Source organism: Equus caballus, chromosome 4, assembly GCF_041296265.1.
Source record: "Equus caballus isolate H_3958 breed thoroughbred chromosome 4, TB-T2T, whole genome shotgun sequence".
NCBI lineage: Eukaryota > Metazoa > Chordata > Mammalia > Perissodactyla > Equidae > Equus > Equus caballus.
The window spans coordinates 75,289,376-75,307,794 of record NC_091687.1 but is presented as its reverse complement, the minus strand read 5'-3'; the positions used below and the strand labels follow the sequence as shown (position 1 = coordinate 75,307,794).

General features: G+C 37.3%; 1 long non-coding RNA gene across 1 annotated transcript; it reads right to left on the bottom strand.

Moving 5' to 3' along the window:
• Positions 1-16,779: 16,779 nt before the first annotated feature.
• On the bottom strand, positions 16,780-18,095 carry LOC138923963 (uncharacterized). Its single transcript, XR_011438343.1, has 2 exons — positions 17,954-18,095; positions 16,780-17,357 (listed from the first exon to the last, which is right to left on the bottom strand). It is a non-coding gene; the product is annotated as an uncharacterized lncRNA (long non-coding RNA).
• Between the last annotated feature and the right edge of the window lie 324 nt (positions 18,096-18,419).

The following is an 18,419-nucleotide window of genomic DNA, read 5'->3' as shown; positions in this document are numbered from 1 at the left end:
TGAGAACACACAACATCACTTCCGCGGTATTCCTGTCGAAAAGGAATAACCTAAATCCAACCATCAGGCAATCATTGAGAAAACCAAAGAGTTACCTTGGACTTCCCCAAAACATCAAAGTATTGTTGACAAAGAAAGGTTGAGGGACTGTGCCAGGTTAAAGGAGACTAGAGAAATATGGCAATTAAGTGTAATGCAAAATTCTGGATTGGATCCTGGATGACAAAATAAAGTTGCTATAAAGAACATGGGGCCAACTGGCAAGTTTTACCCATGGGGTATATATTAAATGATAGTATTTTGTTGATATTAATTTTCCTTAATTTGATAACGTACTGTAGTTATCTAAGAGAACGACCTTATTCTTAAGTGATACAGGCTGAGTTATTTAGCGGTGACGGATCACAGTGACTGTAGCTTATCTTGAAATAGTTTAACCGAAATAGATATATAGAGGGATGGATAGACAGATAAGGACAGGGGAAGAGACAGAAAGACAGAAAGAGAAACAGAGAATGACAACATACACAAATTATGAAATATTTAGAAACAGTGAATCTAGGTGGAAGTCGAATACGTATTCTTTGTACTATTCTTACAACTTTTCTATTTCAAAATTTTCCAAATAAAATTAAAAACAATGTAAGCTTACACCTGATGAACAGAAGAATAGATATTACCTATATGGAGACTATTACAGGCAAAGAGAAGAGAATGTGCCAAGGTGCTGAGGCCAGAAAAAGAAAAGAAAATGTTATTCAGCTAGCTGAACTAAAGAGGGCTTAGGCCTTCCCTGAGTTCAGAGAGATTCTTCTACTGGCCTTGAAGAAGCAAGTCAGCATAAATTCTACAGCTGCAAGAAAATGCATCCTGATAACTCTGAGATTAGAGGAGGACTCCAAGCCTAGGATTAGAATGAGCCCAAACTGATGCCTTGCTTGCAGCCTTGTGAGAGCCTGAGAGAACACTCAGATAAGCCACGCCGGGACTCCCACCTCACAGAAACTGTGAGTTAATAAATGGTGTTGTTTTAAGTTGCTAAGTGTGTGGTAATTGGTCACACAGCAACAGAAAACTAATATACTAAGCGAAGGACTTTGAAAAATCTTGGAAAAGAACGATCAGGGCTCTACCTGACTTCAAGACTTATTATAAAGCTTCAGTAATCAAGACAGTGTGATTTCGGTGTAAATATAGACAAATAGATCAATAAAACAAAATACGGAATCTAGAAATAATAACCAAAATAGTCAACTGATTTTTGACAGAGTCACCTAGGCAATTCAATAAGGAAAGAAAAGTATTTTCAAGAAATAATACCAGAACAACTGAATTAAGAAATGGGAAAAAAGTTCAGGCTCAAATCTTATCTCACATCTTATCTTATTGCACAAAAATTAATTCAAGATGGATTACAGTCCTAATATTAGAGCTAACTCTATAAAGCTTCTAGAAGAAAACATAGCAGAGTATCTTCATGATGTTAAGACAGGAAAAGATTTCTTAAATAAGATGTAAAATGCACTGAAGATAAAGTTTAAAAATGGAGCTTATCACATGAAGATTTCTGCTTATTAAAACACTCCATTAATGAAATAAAAAAGGTAAATTATAGCATGAGAGAAAGTATCTCAATATATATATCTAACCAATATATAAATAATCACAAAGAAATAATAAAAAGACGAACAACCCAATTTATAAATTGGACAAATAGACATACACTTCCCCAGAAAAGGTATGTGAATGGCCAATAAGCTTATGAAAGGGTGTTAAACATCATTAGTCATCAAAGAAATGCAATCACACAAATTAGAAAGGCTAAAAATATGAAGACTGATAACACTAACAAGATTGGCAAGGAAGGATCTAGAATAATATACACTTTTCAGTAAGCATTCACTATAGAATTATTTTAAGTAGTGAGTTAACTTTAAATATTTATGTGTGCTTTATTTCTAAAAAATAGTTTCAGGAGTCCATCTCCTATAAAATGAGGTGCATATAAATACATGCACAGCTGGAATCCTTTAGGTTTGATCCCAAAAGAATGTTGATCACTTTTCTGCACAGTTCCAGGTTAACGTGCAACACCAGAAACTTTCTCTACAAGATTTGGAAAACAGAAATAAGACAGCAACCGTATTCCTTTTACACTCAGAAGGTTGATGCTAGACAGCAGCTCACACATGATGCCATTTATCTGCTGGCTCAACCTGGTGGTTTGGTGTAGCCACCAAGTCAATAACACCTCCAGCTGATGTTGTCCAATAGATTGCATCCTTATCTGACTCTTGGGCCAGTTTGGCTTTTTGCTGAAAGGCAGCAGATTCTCTGGTAGGTCACCCTCAGCGTTGAAGTTGGAGGCTTGGATTCCAATTCATTCATGGGTTACTGCTAATACTTGCAGATTCCTGTTTGTTCTTGATCATCCCACCTCCGGGCGGCCCATTTCTCATTCATCTTCCCTTCGCAACTTACTGCCCTGCTTCAGGACTCAGAACCAGAGTTTGATATAGTTAAAATGTACACTGGGAGAGGTATCAGACTAGACTAAGTGTAGCTTGAAAGTTAGGTAGAGGCAGGTTATAAAGGGAAGTTTATACTATGCTAATAAATTTTAATTTTACTCTTTCATCAATAAATTATTATCAGTGGCTTTTAAGTAGAACAAAATATTGAAGGAAATTACTTTGTATTTTAGAAAGGGAAGCCTGGTAGTGTTCAGTTGAGTTGGGTTATTGTGGATAGATAAATAGAGAGACCAGTTAGGAGATAAGTATAGTAATCCAGCATGAGGTAATAATAATCTGGACAGGGTCAATGACTGTAAAAAAGAGGGACACATATTAGAGATGTTTCAGATATGCAACAATCATGATTTAGTTATCAGCTGAATTTGAGGGTGAGAAGAGTCAAATGGCTTCACTGAACATGGGTTGAGCAACTAGATTCTGTCATTAACTAGATGTAGGTGGAAAAGGAGGTAAATTTTAAGGGATGGAAATTAGTTCAGCATTAGATATAGTAATTTCAAAGGGCCTATAAAAGAGTTCCAAGTGGAGCTATTCAATCGTTAATTAAAATGGCCCTTTGTTGGATATAAAGCAGAGTAGAGCTACAGATTCATTTGTATAAATTTTCCTATGCTAATCTTTAAAAAGAGGAGAAAGTAAATAATGTAAGTAACCCAGGGTTGCAATTGGCACTAGCTTTGGCATAAAGTATGGAGGTTTAGAGTTCTGGGAAGAGAAATATTGAAATAGATGACCAATAGGTGCTGAATATGGTAGGAGTCCAGAATATCCAGGCCAAAAAAAAAAAAGGCCTGCATGAAATGAAAGGATTAAGCGATTAGAAATTTCAGTAGAGTCAAGGAGACGATCTCTAAAGGGGGAATAAAAGAGTACTTGCCTGAAGTTTAGAGATACAGTAGAATAAGTCACTTAATCAAGTTATATTGTAAGATCATATTGCAAGATCAAGTTGATGTCACAGTTTATGACTAATGACAAGCTTGCAATGCAAGCAAAAAGGCAATAAACACACAGATTGGTACAGCCTGTAGTAGGACTACATTTTGGGTGTTATGTGAGCATGTAAGAAGTCTGTCCAACCTAGTCTTTTACAAGTAAGTTTTATCAGAGAAACAGGCTGTTAAACTAAGCCCACATAAAAGCAGCTAATGTAAAAGTTAGAAGATAAAATCAATTCCCCTTCCCACCTCCTAAAAATGTGTCTATAAAATAGTGGCAACAAAGTCAGTTCCAAATTTTCACAGTCCAGGACTTCATGTAAAATTCAAAAATTTTGGCTACAAAAACCCTATTTATTAAGCTAATTAAAAACACACTTTATCTTTAATACTTAGCTAAAATGTCCTTTGATTTATGATCCTTTCTTGTTAATGGATTAATGACCAGGGTATGAGCATCCAATTTACTGAATTAGACTATAAATATATATCTCATGAACATTAAAATGCAGCTTCTCTGTGCATTTTCTATTAATTTAGAAGTTAACTTTCTAGCATAAAACAAAAAATCTTCTAGAGTGTGGCCTGATTAAGTGATTGATTTTAGTTTTCAGGATATTTTTTAAAGAGAAATGTCCTCTCTCTATTTTCTCCTCACCCTTACTAGAGCTTAAGTGAATACTGAAGATTCTACTAGTCAAATCAAGAGTACACAAATCAACTGACAGGCTATGGGCACAACCATACTGCACTACGCTTGAGATTAAATTGAAGGTGTAATGGGCAGAGGTGAAATGGATTTATTCTCACGCAATTATTGCCAGTTTTGGTTGCAGTTTTGCTTGAATGATTAAGTAATTTTTAAAAAACTGTCAAATACTAGTTTTAATATTGACTTCAACCATTTGTTTGGCATTTGTGATATTGGGATTTATAATAAGAAATATATATTTAGTCTGCATTCCCATTTCTGACACAGATCTCCTAAAATCCTTGGAAGTTCCTAAATGATAAGAGTGATAAAGTTGTCTTGCTATTCATAACAAAAACCCCTTTCAACCACACTTGAGTTTATGTTAATGAGGTGACGTTTGGAGAGCACCTAAGGATGGATGCCAGGGGAAGCAACCATGTGATTGGAGCATTGAAACTTTTAGTCCCACCCCCCAAACTCTAGGGAAGGGAGAGGGGCTGGAGGTTGAAGCGATCACCAATGGCCAATAATTTACTCAATCGTGACTATGTAATGAAGCTTCCATAAATCTCAAAAGGATGGGATTTGAAGGCTTCTGGGTTGGTGAACATGTACCTGAAGGTAGTGGGAAAGTGGTGTACTTGAAGAGAGCATGGAAACTCTGTGCCCTTTGCCCATTCCTTGCCCTGTGTATGCATCTCTTCCATCTGGCTCTTCCTGAGTTATATCCTTTATAATAAACTGGTAATCTAGTAAGTAAAATGTTTCTCTGAGTTCTGTGAGCCACTCTAGCAAGTTAATCAAACCCAAAGACGAGATTGTTGGAATCGCCAATCTCTAGCGAGGTGGTCAGAAGCATAGGTAACAACCTGGGCTCGTGACTGGTGTCTAAAGTGGCGGAGGGGGGTGAGCGGGGATCATGATCTTGTAGGACTAAGCCCTTAACCTGTGGGATCTGATGCTATCTTCAGGTAGGTAGTGTCAGAATTGAGTTGAATTGTAGAACACCCAGTTAGTATCAGAGAATTTATTGGGAGCAGAATTACATCCAGGTTTTTATGTACCTGGACTTACACACCATATTGGTTTTCTCAATATTTTTTAATGATAAAATTTATTTATGCATAAGACCATAACCTTCACCAGAGAAGAGTCTGTTTACTTTACTCAGGAATGATTCTTGGTACTTGGTAGAATGAATGGCACATAGTAAACCCTCAGTACGTACTTTTTGAACTAATAATTAATAGTTAATAATAACAATAATATGAATAATAATAGTTAATAATAATAATAAACGAATAATAATAATTAATAATTAATAATAATTAGAAGAAATGGAAACATAGGATTACCAACAATAATTATTGAAAAAATCCCAGGCTGGTATATTGAATTGTTTCCCAAATGTGCTGGTCTATCAATATAGAGAAAATGCAGGACAAACCATTAGGCATATAGCAGTTATATAAGAAGCTGAAGTTGAATGACCGGTCTTCTTCGATAAGATACTTAAATTACAGCTGCAAGAACTGGGTGAACAGGTGTCAAAGCTCTTGGCATTTGGGAATTTTGGGGAATTTTTCTAGGCTTGTTCCCTTCTATAGGGTTCAGACTTTCTTGTTAGTCAACTCTCCTCAGTCTGTGTCTCATTTCACTTCATACCCTTGTGATTTGCCGAACTTTCTTTTACAGTGGCAACCCAAATTCACATTGTTGTTATTCATAGTCATATGCTATCTAGTGATCCTTTAGAACAATCCTTCCAGAGCTGAGTGCCACAATAAAGGCCAACCTGTCATATAGTTGAGACATGTCTCTGAAGTGGCTCATGGAAGTTCTCAAATTCTGATCATTAGGGAAGAGGGTTCAGATGGTACCAGAAAGTACAGGTATATGGCAAAGACAGAAAGCAAAAGAATGAATGGCTAGGACAGAAAATCGAATTTAATCTACACTATAAACAGCAAGGACAATAGAAGACACCATAAAAAGAACAGAGTCATGATCACCATAGATTTGTCAAGGCCTCAGATGCCAAACCATCTGTTTTTTTCTGTCATTTCAGTAAAACACATTATCTGTATCTTTATAACTCATAGAGGTCTGACTAAAGTTTTGATTGATGTTACTGAATTCCTGACTGAAATGGCAGGATGTTTCTGGACTCCTATGGACATACTCTGAAAGAACAAAAGACTAGAAATAAAATGAGAAATCTTAAAATCAAAAAACAATCACACCCCAGTAGGGCTGCAGCAACAACAAGCCAACGTCCTTAGCTAAACGGTGTGCGTGTTGAGACAATCTAAAACAGTGAGGTGAGAACTACAGCTAGGTTTGATCAAAGCTCACACAGAGAGAACGTCAATAAAGAAAAACTTCACGAACAAATGCCCTGAAAATGGCTCAAGGAAAGAGCACAAGAGAGACAGAAAGAATTCAAACAAAATTGGGAAAATTAGTGGTGTGTAAAAGCAAAGAGTGGAAAAAAATACACCAAGAAAGTTTTGAGGGGATGGATTTGTTTAATACCTTGATTGTGGTGATGATCTAACAGGCATATATATGTATGTCAAAATTCATCAGATTGTACACTTCAAATATATTCAATTATTGCTTGTAATCATATCTCAATTAGATTGTTAAGAAAGAATCAATACACTTGGATCTTCTTTTATCTCAGAGACCTGACTTGTGAAACATTTGGCATAAGTTCTCTATTTCCTCTGTTAAGAAAACCAATACCTTAAAAATGCCTTAACTCTAATGAGATAAAAATCTATCCCTTTTGGAATGAGAGCTGTCATAGATATCCTGAAAAGTTAAACAGTTGCAGAAAAATGTCCTTTCCCCTAACACAGTCTTCAGAAAGTTATGCAAAAGAAAAACAGTAATATGGTTCAACAAGTTACCTAAGAAAAATGTGTTTAAAGGTAATATCGCAAACAACGTTTCAGACGACAATTATGGAGTTTTAATTAGTCTGGAAGCTTCCAAAATTCCCTGTAGGTAAAATGCAATAGCAACAGATGGCAGAAAATTTGGAAATCATGGCAGCAGGCACAGCATCTTAAAATATAGATGTATGTCTAGAAAAAATTTCAATAAAGCCTTATATGTAAGCACTCTGATCCAATGCACATATTTAAAATAGGTTCTTTTTCACTGATAAAGTAACTTTAATGTGTATTTCTCCAAGAGAAGCCTACATCAATATTCTTTCTGATTCTTCAGAAAAACGAATCTTTGCAGATTTGGTGTCTTTCATGGTGATGAATATTTCTTGATATAGAAATTTTCTTTCTCTTGGTTTATCACTTAATCAGAAGCATTGAGAGAATTTGAAATTCTTAAGCTAGACCTACATCAGTTGTAAACAGATCACTGGCCCAATGAGTAATTAAGTTGCCTGCCTTTTCTTTTTATAAGACATCTGAGATAATTAGACTGAAGCTCAATTGATTTGGTGGATTCCTTCATTCACTCATCTATGCCTACAATCCTATTATTTAATATATATCAAGCACTAGACTAGACGTTGAGGATTTAAAGTCAAATAAGATCCAGAAACGTCTTGTGGCTAAGAAATCTGCTATCCAGTGTGAAGTTAGAAACTAAATAGAAAATATGATGTGATAAATGCTATGATAGAATTCATGCACTCGGTATTAGGAAAACACAGCCAGGTGCACCTATCTGTGGACTGGGGCGAGCTCGGTATCTTATGTACAAGGAAGTAATGTTGGGATTAGGGAGGCAAAGAAGGAGTGGTGGAGGATAAAGAACACGCAAAGCCAGGAATTGAGTGAGCACTTTCTCTTTCTGATGAAATTTGACTGATCTTAGAGTAATTTTTCTACATTGCTTACGGATAAGCCAGTGAATAAGTTGGGCTGAACTTGCAATAAAGCAGTTGAGACATCTGCCCAGACCACTTGGTCAAAGCTTCACTGACAAAACAATATGAGATACAACGTGTCTGAATGATTAAATAGATATGCAATTAAACCTCAGCGCAGGGGCCAGCTCCGTGGCCGAGTAGTTAAGTTCGCGCGCTCTGCTGAAGCGGCCCAGGGTTTGGATCCTGGGCACAGACATGGCACCGCTCGTCAGGCCATGTTGAGGCGGCGTCCCACATCCCACAACTAGAAGGACCTGCAACTAAGATATACAACTATGTACCGGGAGGGGTTTGGGAAATAAAGCAAGAAAAAAAAAATATATTGGCAACAGTTGTTAGCTCAGGTGCCAATCCTTAAAATAAATAAATAAATAAATAAACCTCAGTACAGAGGACATTCTGGAAACTCTTTATCTGATATTCCTTTCAATAAATTCCCAATTTGATCCCATAACATTCCCTCAATGAAATGTGTCTTGGACATGGGCTTTGGAGTCAGACAGACCTGGGTTTATGTCCTAATACTAACACCCTAAATCGCTTGACTTCGGGTTTAATCTCTATCAGCCTCAGTATTACCATCTGCACTACCACATGAGTATAGTACTATCCACTTCACGTGACGATTGTAAGAAACAAATGAGGTAAAGTACACCAGCACTTACATAGTAAGGACTCAGTGAACAGCGGTAAGAGTAAACACTCTACAAAATGCACTGCTGTATATTCCCAGCACAAGAGCACCTGCTTTGACATAGTGTTTTAGAATCCAGATAAATAGAAATGGGTTTGAGAATCTTTTCCCTGAGGTGGAAGGTCCAGAGATTTTTAACATGTGATGCCACAGCCTAAGGAGTTTGCTGTTTCACAGGGACATTTAGACTCTTATTTGAAACATCTGAAGCTCCACAATGTTTCTGCCAACCTAGAGAAACTGCATTAATAGACTCTGCATTTGCTGAAGATCAGTAGTGCAGCTTGTGAAGAATTAATTTATCGTGTGGTTCTAACTTGCATGGGGTAAGTGCCAAAAGCAAGGCAGTGTTATAAACAAACGCAGCTCCATCTAGGTTCATCATTCCATCCTGCCCTATGCCTTTCCCTGCAGCGTGAGTGCCTGCCTCGTCCCTACATTTCATCAAGAGAAGTGAGCTGTTCGAAAAAAAGAAGTTTCCACAACCAGAATAACTTTTCCATAATGTAGAATGAGGTTGTAAATTTAACTCACAGTACAATCTGGATATTTAGAGAAAAAAACAAATTCCTTTATCTTTTTTATAGATTATCTGACTTCCATACAAGTCTCCATCTTCTCTTTAGCAGGAAAAAGATTAACCAAACATCCAATATCCTTTACATTCCTAATAATTTAAATAGTAATGAAGCTAAGGTAATGTTAGACTTCCTAAGATTAGCTCAGTTGCTCAGGTGGACTTCTTCCCTTACCCCTGCCCCTAAGGAGGCGTCTGAGAGCATGCATAGGGGAATGCGTGGGGTGCGAGATCTCTGAAGAGTAAATTACTTAGGGTCTTTTTGCATGGTATTCTCTGATGTTTTGTGTGATGCTCAGACATGCTCTCTGACTTCAACATTAGTATATCTAGGTGCTTACTTGACATTTTATATCACTTTTTAATAGGTATCACAAACCAAAATGTCCAAAACAGAGCTCAAATTTTATTCTCTCAACCTTCCTCATTCATATAAATGGTCCCATCATCCCCCGGTTTCTCAAACTAAAACCCCAGAAAGGGAAAGAAGTCACTCCCTTTCCCTCAACACCCACATCTAACCATCAGTAGAGCCTAACAACGCTGCTAAAAGTGTACCTTGGATCTATCCTCTTCTCTCCATCATCCTTGCCATTATTCTGCTCCAAGCCTCATTATCTCTTGTCTAGACTCTTGAAGAAACTTTTTGTGTCATTTTGACTTTGTTCTCTTAGCAGCCAGACTGATTTTGAAAATATCAATCAAATCCTCAGTCTCCTTCAAAACCATTGATGGCTCCCATTGCATGTGGAATGAAATCTTGTCTAATAGCATCAAAACTAAGTTTAGCTTTCCCAGAGGCCAAGTGTGATCCAGTTTCTGCTACATCTCTGATGTTATTAATCTCACTCCCAACCACAATGATTTCTTTTCCCTGAGCAAGACAAGCTCTTACGTGCCTTCGAACCTTTGCAATTCACTGTTCTGTGTGCCTAGGCTCTTAGCAAGCTAAAATGTCACTTCCTCAGAGAGGCTTCTGATCACATTGTCAAAAGTGGCCGAAATTCAGTTCCCTGCTTTACCATATCCCCTTTTTTTCATTGCATCATTTATCACAATTTTTAATTATATCATTAATTAATTAATGTGTTTATTTTACTTTTTTATTGTCTCCCCTCCCCTTTGTTGTAAGCTCCATAAGGCAGGGACTTTGTGCTGTTACCACTGCATCTTTGTCACTTAGTATTAACTGACCAGAATGGATGAATGAATCACTGTTCGCTACACTTTGACATACTCTCAGTTATGCTTAAAAACTTTTTGTCAAATTATACAATGCCTTGCACAGTTGGCATAATCTGGCTCTAGTCATTTTAAACTACTGTTGCTATCACTGACACTACCACTATTGTTAGCACTACTACTTGTATTGCCTTTTAAACATTCTGTAATAAAATAATTGATCTCTCCCAACAGATTTTGGAAACAAGAGCCTCGTGTTTCTAGTGGACAGACCTCATAAGAATTACTGGAGGATTGGTCATATCTTCTACTATCGCTTAGGACCGTGCAGGAGCATTTTAGGAGCTAGCGATGAAGACTGCCTTGAAGATTCAGTCATTCAGAAAGTTGAGATAACCTACGTTCACTCAGAAGAAATGTATAGCTCATATACTCAAGTCAGTAACTTCTCTGGAGTGTGCACTTTGTCTGTAACCATGCACATCTAAATTTTATGTCCAAAGCTCTGATAAAACAGATAATCCAGATATCCTTTGCGTTTCTATGGTGCTGAGCCATAAAGCATGATATTGCATGAGACCAGTATCACTCAGAATTATCACTTATCCTGAGGCCTGAAAAGACCTAATGAAATTTAATTTGTTTTGCTGGGAACACTATTGGCTCAAGCATATTGGATTCATCCGGAAGCTTATCTTTGAAAGTCTAGAAATAGCTGCCTTGACGTTAACTTTTTCTTCCTGTTTTGTATCATTGTGAATATTGTGAATATCTGCAGAAATTACTTAAAATTGTACCTGCAGTGGTTGAAACTTTAGATTAGACTTTTCAAACATCAACTTTCCTCAAATTTATGCACAAAAAGAGAAATCAGAAGAGTCTTTCTCTCAGAAAGCTTTCTTAGGAAATAATTTTAACTTAACCAAGGGGTGCTTATCTTCTCTCTTATTAAAGACTCCTCAGAATTAACTTTCACAGACACTTTTCACCTTTACACATTTTGCCGGAACTTTTTTTAAGTCTGATGAATGTGTTAAATCATTCAAACTAGCTGATATTAGTGCGGAAATTGACGCCCATCAGCCCTTGCTCCTACATTTACTGGCTCTGTGCCTTTGGCCAAGAGTTTTAACCTTGCAAAGCCTCTGTTTTGTCCATTGTAAATTAAGAATACTAAGAATTACTAGGCATATGGTTCTCCAGGATTAACTGAGAAAAAGCAAGTAAAGGCCTTAACCAGGGGCTTGGCACTCTGTGTGTCCAACATATGGTAACTACCATCACTAGCTATACTGATGGGTACCTCTTCTCTTTAGTTTCTTCTTTGTGTCTAACATCTTTGGCTGTAAATTAATTATTTACTTCTGTAGAAAGTTTGTCATGTTTTCAATGTTTAAATGCCATAATTACCCTTTTTACTCACATTTTTCTATTTTTGTTAATTACACTTTATCTCTTAGGGGTAAAATATAATTATATGGGAATTGGATATTTTCAATGTGTTTATTATGCTGAGGCTGATTTTCAAGACCGCTCTCACCACCGCTTCATCGGGTATAGTTGTTTCACAAAGACTATTCTTCCCTTTGCTTGTGTTTTGACTTTGTGAACATATAGTACCTCTGCCCATAGTGAGAATGGACTTTTCACACCTCTTCCCACTCAGGGGAGTATTAGAGAGACTTCTTTCAACTCTCTATCCATTCCCTTGCTATCTCCTCACCAAAGGAAGGCTGCTAATGCAATTGGTTAGAGCCTGTGATAGTCATTGTGCTTCCCAAGTGGAGAGTGCTGCTGTGCCTTAATAGGCAGCCAGATAGGAGCCCCTCTTCCCCTTCACCCATTATTGGCTAAGGAGATTTAGACCTTCCTTTGTGCCACCATTTATTGTGCTTTTTTATCGTCCTTATAGGAAGCAGACATGAAAGTGTTTCCCATAGAGGCAAGGCTACCAAACAGGTCCTCCCTGTGCTAGTGTCTCCGCCTGTGGTCGGGTGGGTATCCCCAACTCCATGAGACTGATGGGGGAAGGAAATTTAGAGTCTGTTTGAAAGACCCGGGTGTTCTAGATCCAGAGAGTAGAAGTAGGAGGTAGGAAGACCTGGAGTAGTAAGCTTCTGGGTCTAGCTTATCAGAGAAGCTGTGCTTTGGGAGAGTTCTAGCTTACCTAGGAACTAAGAAATGCACTTGGCTGTTGTTTCTCGTGTATGGCATGCTTCAAAGCACACCCATAAAGAGAGAACTGCTGAGTGAAAGCTTTAAGTCACCTGTAACCTCTGGCATTATATTCCTTCTTTCAGAACAATTTTAGTAATGGTTTCACACATTTAACATAAAGTATTATAAAAAGAGGATAATCCATTTGTATTCACAGAAGATATTCACTGAATATTTTGGTTTTTCACTATACTCTATTCTCCTTAAACTCCACGTAGAAAAGGTTTTCACAGTGCAAAATTTTATTTAAAAAAAAAAAAAGACTCCTAATAGTGAAATAAACACTGGTTCTAAATATAACCTTCATGTTCTGCAGAAAAAGGCCGTCATAATCTCCTCAAGAACCCAGCCATGTAATCTGACCACTGTTTAATGTCACAGGGACTTGCAGGTTCTATTTATACAAACTGGCAGATACTGATATGGTTTCAGATACATTTCTAAAAGCCCGCATCATGCCTCACTTGTGTGCTGTTACCTCACAATCTCAAGAGGAAAAAGAAAATCAACTTAATTTCAAACTTAAACTTGAAGAAAACAACAAACGAAATAACAATAAACAAAATGTTTGACTTGGTGTTGTCAGAGCTGTAAGTGATACTAAAAAGCTAATTTTTATGTGAATTGCTAGAGGAAAAAATTACCGTTTCAATGAACTCTAATGGTAAGGTGTTTAAGAGTTAAGGTACAAATTCTGGAGTGAAACAGAACTGAGTTTGAGCCCTTAGCTTGGTGAATTCAGATGGGTTACATAATTTTTTATAGAACTAAATTTCCTCCTGAGTAGAAAAAGGGTGAAAATTCTTGCCTCATAGGGTTGTGGTAAAGATCAGCAACAATGTTGTCAAGCACATAGGACAGTGCCTGGCACACAGCAAGAGCTGAAAAACAGCAGTGATCCATTAGATTAAGTGTCCACCTAGTTGTTACTAATCAATAAATAAGCTCACAATAGAAGTGGGACAGTCCAAGAATATTTTATTTTCTTTTTAACACATATTTCATAGCTGGCTGAAAGATCTTTGAAAAATATTTTCGTTTATTAAAGACAGTATAATGTACCAGATTATTTATCTGGACACATAGGAATATTAAATGGAATTAACATCCTAATTTATTTCCCAGCTTCTGGGTTTTCTCTCTCTCTGATTGATAGTTCCGCCAGATTAATCTTCTTAAAGAACAATTCTTGTTGTTATGTGCCATCAAGTCGGCTTTGACTCCTGGAGATTCTGTGAATGAGTGATGTCCACAATGTCCTACTCAGCTCTTGTAGACTCATGCCTATGGCTTCCTTTATGGAGTCAATCCATCTCAAATTTGGTCTTCCTCTTTCCCTGCTGTCTTCTACTTTTCCTGGCATTATTGTCTTTTCCAAAGAATCCTGCCTTCTCATGATGCGCTCACAGTAGGACAGCCTCAGTTTTATCATTTCTGCTTCCCGCAATAGTTCAGGCTTAATTTGCTCCAGGACCCACTTGTTTGTCCTTCTGACAATTATCATCTTTTTATTCTCTTGCTCAAAAATCTTCACAGCTTTCCCACTGCCCACTGAACAAATTCCAAGCTTCTTATCTTCTTTTCAAGATCCTCCACAAGTCTGGCCCTACCAATCCTTCAGACAATATCCTTTACTCTTTTCCTCTATAAATCTTATGCTTCAGTCAAACTAAACTAGATTATAAATTCCTCAAAGTCAGAGGTCCTCATTTATTTGTCTTTGTAACCCTAATATCAAATAGCTAACTATAAAAATAAGACAATCCCAAAGGTAACATTCTGATATCACTTCCAGGATGATGCGGATGCCTTCTTCATTTGGGACCTACCTAATCTAGACTAAACCCATGCCTTTCCCACCTGTACATTTGGGTATCACAGACAGTAAAATCTTTTGCTCAGCCTAATGTGACAGACAGTAGATGTTCAGATGTTATTTTTTGAATAAAGGAATGAGTTAAAGGCCTCCATGAAGTGCAGAATATAGGATTTTTTCTCATTAGTCTATAGTATGCCACTATCTTAAAGAAAGAAACATAGTCAATATAAATATTGTTCTGAAGGCCATAATGTTTTCCATCCAATACACTGTGATTTTTTTATATGATTACCCATTAATTTTTCATAGACTTGTAACAGCTTCTTAACAGGAATCGAATATCTATGATTGTCCTCTTTTTTCTTTAAAACACTGAGAGCTATCATTTTCTTTTCTGTTATTCAAGCGCTTCTATTGTAAGTAGCAACTAATAAATACTATTTAGAATCTCATTTGTGTAGAGCACCTTGTTAGGTACCATAACAAATAATTAAAGCAACAGTTCTCAAAAATTGTATCTATGCTTGCTGCCTTCACTCCCTTATGACCCCTCTTTTCTTTACCTTCTATAATTGGGCCTTGTTCCAACCACTCTGCTAAAGTCACTCTTGCCAAGGTCAATCACTTCCCCCTCACAAAATCTAACCCTTACATCTTTCTTCTCATCTCAGCAGCATCTGCCATAACACAGTCAAAAGTGTCTCTTGATTTCCCCTGTGCCCATTCCTTACCCTTCTCCAAACATTTCCCCAAATCTTCTCCAGCTCAGCAAGAAATCACTGCCCCATAGTTCAAGTCAAAAACTTAGAAGAGATCCCTATTTTTTCCTTCCTTCACTTACTGAATTCAAACTAATAAATCCAGTTCTATTTGTTCTTCCTATGAAATATATTCTGAGTATTTCCCCTTATCTCCACTGCAACCAGATTAATGACAGGGTCACTTAAAACATAGTCATTCTTTGACTGAACTGCTACGACTACAATATCCCCCTAATTGGTCTCCTGCCTTCCTGTTTCGCCCCTCTATAATCCATTCCAAAGGTAATCAAAACTTCTCACTTCCCTCCTGAAAACCTCTAGCAGTTTTCCTTGGATGTAGAATACCACCCCAAATCCTTATCATGGCTTGTGAAGAAGGCCTCCATGAAGTGTCCCCCCACCTCTGAAACCTTTCCTACCTCTTCTCCTACTAACAAGTTCCTTAAAGAAATCAATCTCCTTCACAGTACAGGGTGACTTCTGTCTCTGTTCGGATATATTTCCCCAGAGTTTGAACATTATTTAGGCTTCAGTTCAAATATCATCTCCTCAGGGAATCTTTCCCTGACCATCTGATATTAAAGAGAAGAGATTCTTAGTCCTTCGCTGTCATATCATCCACATCATTCACTTTGTAACATTTACTACAGCAACGAAATGGGTCATAGTCTTGGTCATTTATTTACCTGCTTCTTTATGTTTTGCTTCCCTACCTGTCTAAATTAGAAGTTATCTGAGGGCCAGGAATTGTCCTCTTGTTACCTGGGCTAGAACAGATTGGCAAACTGTTGCTTCTGGGCCAACTCAGTCCATTGCCTTTTTTTGTAAACAAGTTTTATCGGAACATAGCCACACCCATTTGTTTAAGAATCGTCTATGACTGCTTTCATGCTGCAAGGATAGAGTCAAGTAATTGCAACAGAGACTATATGGCCCTCAAGCCAGAAATATTTACCATATGGCCATTTACAGAAAATGTTTGCCAACCCCAGTACTAGATTTATAGGAAGCTGAGGCAATTGAATCTCTTACAAAAAAATTTATCAGTTACCTAGACAAGGATGTAACACACTTTAGAGCCTGAATTAGAGTATTTGTAGTAAACTATCATCCAGGTATGGACTCTATAGGATTTGACAACTGCCTGGGTATAAGGAATAAAGGAAGAGAATGAGATGACTCTAGAGTTTTAAGTCCGGGTATCTTAGAGAATGTTGGTACCATTAATGAAAACTGACATGTAAGGAGAAGGATGTGATCTGGAGGGAGGACAATGAATATGATATTGGACATGTCAAACACCAAGTGCCAGCGGTACATTGTAGCAGAGACGGCAAATGGACAATTAGTGGTCTAAAGCTCAGAAGAATGATTAAGACTAGAGAAGTATATTTCAGACCCATATATGCTTGAGTAATAATATTTGAAATTGTACAAGTAGATGAAGACTCGGGGAGAGAATTTATTTTTAAATGACATGGTATTCAAGGACAGCATATTAAGAAATGTACATATTTAAGGACGAGAGAAGAAGAGACAAAAGAGAAGAAATAGTCATCTATGAAGGGAAACTATAATAGTTTCCAGAAGAAATAGTTTTTGAGTCTTAGCTGCCCAAAAAAGTTAAAAATGTAAAAGGAAAAGAACAAATGGGGAAAAGTGTTACACATTTATAACAAAAAAATGATTCACATATTTTATATATATATATATACATAGAAAATTAAATATGCGTACATACATACAGAATTCTTGTAAATTAAAAATAATAATTCTAATGTCTCATATTTATAAGGATAAAGGTGTGATTGCAATATCAGTTGATCAAATAACAGTGACTTAAACAACATAGGAATTAATTTCTCCCTCGTGTAATCTGAGCACAAGGGTATCAGGGCTGACATGGCAGCTCCATGGGGCAGTGGTGAACACCAGGCTCCTCCTAGCTTGCCGTTCTATTATTCTTAACATGCATCTTCCATTTCATGGGCTACAATGGTTGCTCCAGTTTCTACCATCATGTCCTTATTCCAGCTGGAAAGAAGAGGGGAAAGGAGAGTAGAGGTCATCCCTCCCTCTTTCTTTTTATGGGCACAACCCAGACACCACACATATCAATACTATTCACATCCACTAGCCAGAAAGCAGTCACAGGACCACTCTATCTGCCAAGCAGGCTGGAACTTGTTGCCTTTATCTCAATGACCATGTACCCAGATAAAATGTGTGGATTTATTCCTAACTAAAGAAGGAAAGAAGATACTGGGGGTAGCTGGAAGTCTCGGCCATACACTGTCCCAACTGGAAAAAAATACACAGAATGTGAGAAAAATCACAAAGAATTAATATACTCAATGATAGTCAAATAAGTGGACATTATAATAAGACACCAGAAAATTCTATCAGATTGACAACTATAAAAATGCTAAGACAATATTATATTTGCCAGTAAACAAGCCTAACCATGCATCCCTATGCCGCAGCCTGGTCCACGCTACTCCACTGTCATACCTAGACTAGTACAATCTCCTCTTAACCCATCTCCCTGCTTTAATTCTTGTCATTCCCAATCAAACCTCCAAACTGCTCTCAATTCATCTTTAAGAAAACCCAAATCTTGATCAGCTTACTTTTTCTGTAGGAAAAGAAATCCAGGATTCTTCATATGGTATAAGGCCTTATGGATCGTCAACTTTACCCTACACACCAGCCTTTAGGAAATGCTAACAGTCGCTCCAGTGGACCTTAATAGTTCACACTTTGGCTGATTCTGCTGGCTCAGCCTAGAATGTTTTCTCCTGGTCTCCCTGGCAAATGCCTTCTCATCTTTGGACTCAGCTCAAATGTAACTTCTGCTGTAAATTATTTCTGATCTCTCTTTTTACCACATATAGAATCGATTTCCTCCCCTGCTGCAACCTGTACATATTTTTATTAATTTATCATGCTGTTTTCTCTTCTCTACTTCACTCATTTAGAAATTAAGTTTTTTGAAACATAAGATTGCATCATCTCTTTCTGATTTCTGCTTTAAGTACCTTAGTGCCTGCTGTATAATAAGCCTTCACTAAATGTTATTGGTGACAGTACCAGGAC